This window comes from Carlito syrichta, unplaced genomic scaffold (genome assembly GCF_000164805.1).
Source record: "Carlito syrichta isolate Samal-C Ts95f unplaced genomic scaffold, Tarsius_syrichta-2.0.1 Scaffold309503, whole genome shotgun sequence".
NCBI lineage: Eukaryota > Metazoa > Chordata > Mammalia > Primates > Tarsiidae > Carlito > Carlito syrichta.
The window spans coordinates 63,601-71,346 of NW_007253599.1; positions in this window are offsets into that span (position 1 = coordinate 63,601).

Sequence of the window (7,746 nt, forward strand, 5' to 3'; positions counted from 1 at the left end):
TAATCCATGGTGGTACATAATACAGAATGTTTTAATGCACAATATTCTAAAAAATATGCATAGTTTGCATTTATACCTTAATGAAATTCTCTGATAAATAAACTTCAAATATACTGGAGATGCTATGTTTCTGTGATCCTTTTGTCTATTTGTTAGTGCTCTCTTTTTCTCCCAGGATATCCTGTTTCAATTTATTTTTGGCTTATGTAGCTTAATCTTAACCAAGAGAGAAAACATGGAAAAAATATGGAAAATGATTAATCTGATTTAAGACATAAAATAGGAATTATGGCATAGTGAAAGCTATTTACACAAGCACACAACATTAACCAAATTTGGAGAGAGTTGCATATTCAGTTAGAAACAATGATTCTTCTGGTAGTATGAGATCATGAAACCTCAGTTTGAATTACCTTTTTTTTTTTTTTACAAACAATTTAAAAATTATTGAAATCTGTTGGTGTTTTATTTATCTGTCTTTACTTTTCACCATACTTGTAACTACTCTGTATTTTCACCAATTCTTAATGTTTTGAAATATCTTTCAGGTGATCATTATTAAATATGTATTTTATTTTGCAATGGCCCTTTCTAATTCTCAGCTGCAATCTGAATGATCTACTTGAACATTGCACATGGACTTCAACTTTACTACGTCACAAGTAAAACTCACCACCTTCTCCATCTTATGAAGTTGCTCCTTCTCTTAATGTGCTCTTTTAAAAAATGTAATTTTCAAAAATGACAGGAGGCTACATTTAATGAGCATACTCCGTGCAACAGATATTTTGTTATATGCTTCTCACAGAACTTCTATTTTCTGTTCTCAGCTCATCTGAGTGATTTCTATTTTTCCATGGGTTTTCAATTTCAGTTTTAAGCCCCCTAGAAAATTTCCTGTGATTCTGGTGACTATGCTATCTGTAATTCCTATCACTGCACTCCCACAGAAAACAATGCTTGCTGCTATATTTGCACTTAGGAAAGAAAACTAATTTATTGGTATTATGAGATATATGTCTTTTTCACCATAATAGCCTACACAATGGACACAGTTCCAGATACATTTTCAATGGTCTAGCAAATGTTTCTAAATGGATTTATCAATAGCCTGCTTTCCAATCAGGCACGCTCAAAGCTATTTTCCTTTCTATTTGATCTCTTAATTCAAAGTGTTTTGATATTAACTTTATTTACATTTCCTATATCTTTGAACCTGTTGTTAAATTTCTTTTTTACTCTGCTTTTAAAGTGAATTAACATGACTGCTTTTGTTTATTATCTTCACAGCTGATAACAGACTGCCTTCTTTTCACCAGATCTTCTGGTATAATTTTTTTCTCCAACCCTCCTCTGATCTCTCAGGCAACACAAGCATCACATCATTGGGTAAACTTAGCTCTGTCACCAATGGACATCAATGCTCTAAAGAGATATATGTATTTTTTCTCTTATGGTATAAGAAAACAAGATTTGTAAAATGACTCATAGGAAATGTGACTAGCTGATTCTTGTTTATTCTACTTTAAAAACATGTTTAAAATAAGAACAGGAATCTCTAATGAGGTGATGCAACTTCAGTCAATTTGTCTCTCTTTTGGGAGACTGAGGGCTATGCTTGCAAAATTGTACGCAATATCTCTCATTTTTTTGATGTAAGGTTGAAAATATAGGTTGTATATTTCTAGATAGTTATCAAATTTTAACATCTAAATGCCAATATATTCTTGTGCATAAAAAGCTCCCAGAAGATGACATTTGTATATCCATAGGAAGCCATATTCTAAGAAAAAAACGATGCTTTACCAAATATAGACATTATTACTCACATTTTAGATTTTTAAGAGATAGGTTAGATATGTTTTCTCTTCCAGAGCACAAGAAAATGCAGATAAAAAAATGTAATCAAAATGAGAAACTTTATCTCACTTACTATTATGACTATCAATCATAGTTTCTATTGATTGTTGAAACATACAAAATCTTAAAATTCCTAAATTGAAACTGGTAGTTGAGATGAATGTTTTTATATGAATGGCTGATCACTTTTGCTTATTAATTCACTGTCACATTCAAGACGACTCTGAGATGCATAGACTTCTCTAAAGCATCGACCTTCAACCAATTACTTGAACTTTCTTGATACAATATTATAGCTCTCTAAAATAAATTAAAAGAAAAAATGTTATCCCATAAATGCTGTAGACTGTCAGGAATCTTCTCCAGTTTCAGGATAGTTGCTACTCTGACTTCTCAGGGCAGATAACACATTGCTATACCTAGTTTAACATTTGCTCTATTTGTTAAAAATGTGACTAGATGAATAAACAGAGTCCCTGGTGACACACGAACAAAGTCACTAATGAATCTTAGTAATTTGAGCTTAAAAAAAAGCATGCTACCTGGTTTCTTTGGAGACAGTGTCCTTGGGGACAGGTGGATGCAGCAGTGAAGAAAGGCCAATAGACAAGAAGAATCTGATTATAAAATAAAACACAACTTCAGCTCTTTTTTGCTGTCACTTGACATAAACTGAGGTCTACCATATGAGAGGAACGTAAAGAAACCATACTTGTCATTTACTGATTTTTTGTATGAATTGGTTACTTCAGTTGGGAAATGTTAGACAACCAAAACAGGAAATCATATGTAAAATCACATAACCTCATTTTAATTTCATTTAACTTCAGCTCACAAGATTAATGTAACATCAGAATTTTAACCAATTTTAGTTGTACAATTTGATGCATTTTGACAAATGTATACACCTGTGTAACCAGTACCACAATAGGAATGGAATATTCCATCACCCCCCAAAAGGTCTTCCTCTTTGTCCCTTTTCATTATTCACCCTATCCCCAACTCCGGACAAACAGTGATCTGGTTTTTTGTCATCATACATACAATTTATAAAGAGTCTTTTCTAAAAAAGAGTTTTATATGAGTGGAATTATACAGATGTATGATTTTGAGATTGGCATCTTTGACTTAACATAAAATTTTTGAAATTCATTCTTGTTATATGTATCAGTAGTTTATTTTTAAAACAAAGTTTTATTTAAAATGTCAAATATAATAAAGCTTACCTTTTTAGTGTAGACAGTTTCATGGATTTTAATATATTCATAGCATTTTGCAATATTTTAGAACATTTAATTTTAGAACATTTTTATCACGACAAAAAGAAAATCATTAGCAGTCATTTCCATTCTCCCCTATTTCCAGTTGCTGAAAACAATCTTTACTTTGTCTGTATGGAATTGTCAATTCTGGACTTTTCCTATAAATAGAGTAATAGAATATATACTATTTTGTGAAGGGCTTGTTTTACTTAGCATAATGTTTAAGGTTCACTCATGTATCATATATAAGTATTGCATTCCTTTTTATTGCCAAATAATATTTCATTGTATGGATAGATTACACTTTGTTTATTCATTCATTAATTGATTCCACTTGGATTATTCTGATTTTTGTCTATTATGAATAATGCTGCTATGCTGATCATAAATCATTTGTTCAAGATTTTTGTGTACATGTATTTTTAATTCTCTAGAGTATATACTACCTAGAAGTAGATATTCTGGGTGAATTGCTAATTCAGTGTTTAATTTTTGAGGAACTATGCAACTATATTTCAAAATTACTGCACTCTGTTATGAATAGTTCCATCAGCAATGAAAGAGGGTTTCAAAATCTTTACATCTTCACTGACATTTGTTTTGTCTGTTTTTTATATTTTAGTCATTCTAGTACATCTGAAGTGGTATTGCAATGTGGTTTTGATTTGCATTTCCCTAATGACTAATGATATTGAGTATATTTTCATGTGCATATTGCTCATTTGTATATTTTCTTTGTAGACATAACTATTAAAATACTTTGCATATTTTAAAATTTGTCTCTCTATTGTTGAGTTGTTAGAGTCCTTTATATAATTAATACACATATTCTTTATCAATATACAATTTGCACATATTTCTCCCATTCTGTGGGTAGTCTTTTCAGTTTCTTAACAGTGTCCTCTGAAGCACAAAAGTTTTAATTTGGAGGAAGTACAATGTATGTATTCTATTTCTTTTTTCTTTTATGCTGTTGGTGTTATTCTATTGCCTAAACAAGGCCATGAACATTTAATGTGCTTTTCTAATTTTAGTATTTACATTTAGGTCTTTGATCCATGTGAAGTTAATTTTTGTATATGTTATGAGGTAGGAGGTCCTTCTTCATAATTTTTATGTGGGGATAAAGCAGTTTCAGCACCATTTGTTGAAAAGCTATACTTTGCTCTCGAATTGTCTTAGCACTCTTGTTGAAATTCACTTGACCATAATAATTAGGGTTTACTCTGAACCCTCTATTGTATTGTTCTGTATGACTATACTTATGAGAGATTTTATTTTTATTACTGTAGCTTTGTGAGGTGAGGTTTGAAATCAAGAAATATGATTCTTCCCACCTGTTGTTTTGCAAGACTGTTTTGCCTATTATGGTTGCACTTCCATAAGAATAAGTGTCAGTATTCCAATTTCCTAAAATTAGGCAGCTGAGATTTTTGATAGGGATTGCAGTTAATCTGTAGTTTAATTCTGGGGAGTATTGGCAGCTAAATATTTAGTCTTCCAGTTCATAAATATGGGCCGTTTTTCATTTATTAGGATCTTCTTTAATTAATTATAATAAGGGTTTTCAATTTATCAATCTTTTATTTTCTTTGTTAAATTTATTCCAGAAAATTTGTATTTATTTTAATGCTGTTGCAAATGGAATGGTTTTCTTAATTTCATTTTCAAATTGTTTATTGCTAGTGTATAAAAGTGAAATTATATTTTGTTATTACTCATATTCTGCAAACTTCCTGAACCAGTTAGTTAATTCTAAGGGTTTTTGGTGAATTTTGTGGATTTTCTATATATGAGACATGTCATGAGACATATAAGACATGTTAAATGCAAACAGAAATAGTTTCACTTTCTCCTATCCAGTCTTTTTACATTTTATTTCTTGAAACCTCCAGTACAAAGTTGAATAGAAGTAGTTAAAGCATATGTCTTTTTATTGTTCCTGATCTTAGGGGAAAACATTCCTGCTTTCACCATTAAGTATGAGGTCACTTGGAACTTTTTTTGTAGCTAGTTTTTATCAAATTGAAGAAGGTTCTTTCTATTCCTAGTTTTTTTTCAAGATTTTATCATTAAAAACATGTTGGATTTCACTGCATCTTCTGAGATGGTAAAATTTTTTGTTCTTTATTTTTTTAATTGACAAATAAAAATTATAAGCGTATTTATGTATACAGCATGATGTGTTGAGATATGTATACATTGTGGAATAGCTTACTAAAGTTAATTAGCAAATTCATGAACTTACAAGCTTAAATCAATTTTTTTGTGTTGAGAACAATTAAATCTACTCCCTTTAGCAATATTCAAGAGCACAATACATTGCTATTAACTGTAGTCATGTTGGACAATAGATTTCCAGAATTTATTATTCCTGTCCAACTGAAATTTTGTATTCTTTAACTAGCATCTCCCTAGTCCCTACCCCTCACCAATCTCCCCCTGGTACACACCATTCTACTCTGATCCTATGAATTCCACTTTTTTAGATTCTACAAGTAAGTAAGATCATGCAGTACTTGTCTTCGTGTGTCCGGCTTATTTTACTTAGCACAATGTTCTCCAGGTTCATTCATGTTGTTCCAAGTCAGAGAGTTTCATTCTTTCATTAGGATGAATAGTATCCCATTGCAAGCTAGGTTGCTATGGCTGTAGTTCCAGTGTCTGAGGCCTGGGAGAAGTGATGTCTCTAGTTCCATGTCAGCAGAACAGCAGCTGCTTTTTGGGTATGTTGATGTGTGCAGTCATATCTCCCTCTCTGGGGTTCTGCAGTGGAAATGGATATCCGTTATTTTAGTGGCAAAAGATGCTGGTGTCCTCTGTGGAGAAGGTCACTGGTGAGCATGGTGGCTTCCACTGTGTGGGTAATACCTATAGCCTCCGTGTTTTTCTTCTTTGTTTCTACCTGGTGTTTCGCATATGATAATTTCACCAGCTATTCTTTCTGTATGGTTATTCTCCATTTGTTTTCTCTGCTATGTTGCAGTTGATTCTTAAATAGGCCTTTGAGTCCTTCCAGGATTATTTTAGTTTGTGGGTAGCTGTCTATATTTGTTTTCTTATGGAAGTGATGAAGGCTGGTATTTGCTAGTCTGCTGTATTGCTGACATTGCTTAAATGTTCTTTGTTCTAATAATATGGCATGATACATCCATTGATTATTGGAATTTTAATCACTCTTGTATTCCTGGTATGAATCTCTCTTAGCCATACATAGTGTATATAATCCTTTTTATATTGCTGGATTCTGTTTGAAATGATTTTGTTGAAGATATTTGTGTCTATATTTAAGTAGTTTTCCTTACTTGGCATGTGTTTGTTAGGATTTGTAATCATGGTAATACTGCCCTCAAGGAATGAATTGGGAGTTTTCTGCAATAGTTTGTGAAAGACTGGTTTTAAGTATTCTTTAAGCATTTGGTAGAATTCATTATTAAAAATATCTACACCTTGGGTTTGTATTGTGGAAATGAGGCAGGGAGCCCCCCTCCCTAGCCTAATAAAATGAAGACCTTCCCAGGATAGAGAAAGGGCCCTCTTAGTACAGTAAGATAAAAGCCTTCCCAGAATAGTGAAAGAATCCTTCTAGCACTATAAGATAAGAGCTTTCTTGGAAAGATTTATGCTAGAAAGGAATATAGCCCCCAATCTAAAGTATGCATGTGTAACTCCTCTGTAAACTTGAGCTGTGAAATACCCAATGAGCCTATATGTTACTAATATGTAAGCCTTACTGGGGGAACAAAGAAGTTAAAAATGTATAAAGGGCAATGCTCCCTCTGTGCCTTTGGATGTGAATCCACTGAGCTGATGCTGGCATGAATAAACACTGCTTCCTGGCAAAATAACCTTGGTGTCCCATCTCTCTCTGCAAAATCCTGCCACATCTCTGGTGCATTGGTCGGGAATTCGGAGGCAGAGATGGTGTTATCACCTCCCTTGTCACCGGGGTGTGACCCTGGGATGTTGAAAGAGGTGATTTTGCCTGGTGCCAGTGGACTGCTTGATCCGTAGGGGACTAGCCCTCCTGGTGTGCTGAGGCAAGGACCTCGAGAGCACAAAGGAACTCAGTGAGACCCAGGAACCAGCCAAAGGAGCACCACTCATCAGATTGGTAAGAACCCAGGTTTGATTTAGTAGACCTTCCCCACGAGGCAGAAGAGGAGCCTGATCTCCTCCCAGAGTTGCCTGAGTAGTCCCACAGGGGGATAAAACCATAACTCTAAGGCACTGGGCAGTGGGTTGGAGAGGTTTTATGAATATGAGTGAATGAGACGTTACCTAGTGGCAAAGCAAGTGCAATAGTCCTGATTTGTTCCAGTGGTGACTTTTACATGGCTAAATGGAGGGAGTAGATTCGTGGCCTGGTGGTGACCTTCATATGACTAAATGGTGGGAGTAAGTGCTGCAATGGGACCAAAACATGGTCGGGGGGTTATACCAACTAGCCTATTGCCAAGAAGGCAACTGAAATATCTCCACAAGGGGTATGGCAACCTGGGTCAAAACCTGGTTTAGGAGTTATGGTTATACCCATTCACCTATTGCCAGAAGGTACATTGCCGGAGACCAGCTCCAGCCAGGTTCAGGGTACCCCAAAAGTGGAGACGGCATTGGCGATTGG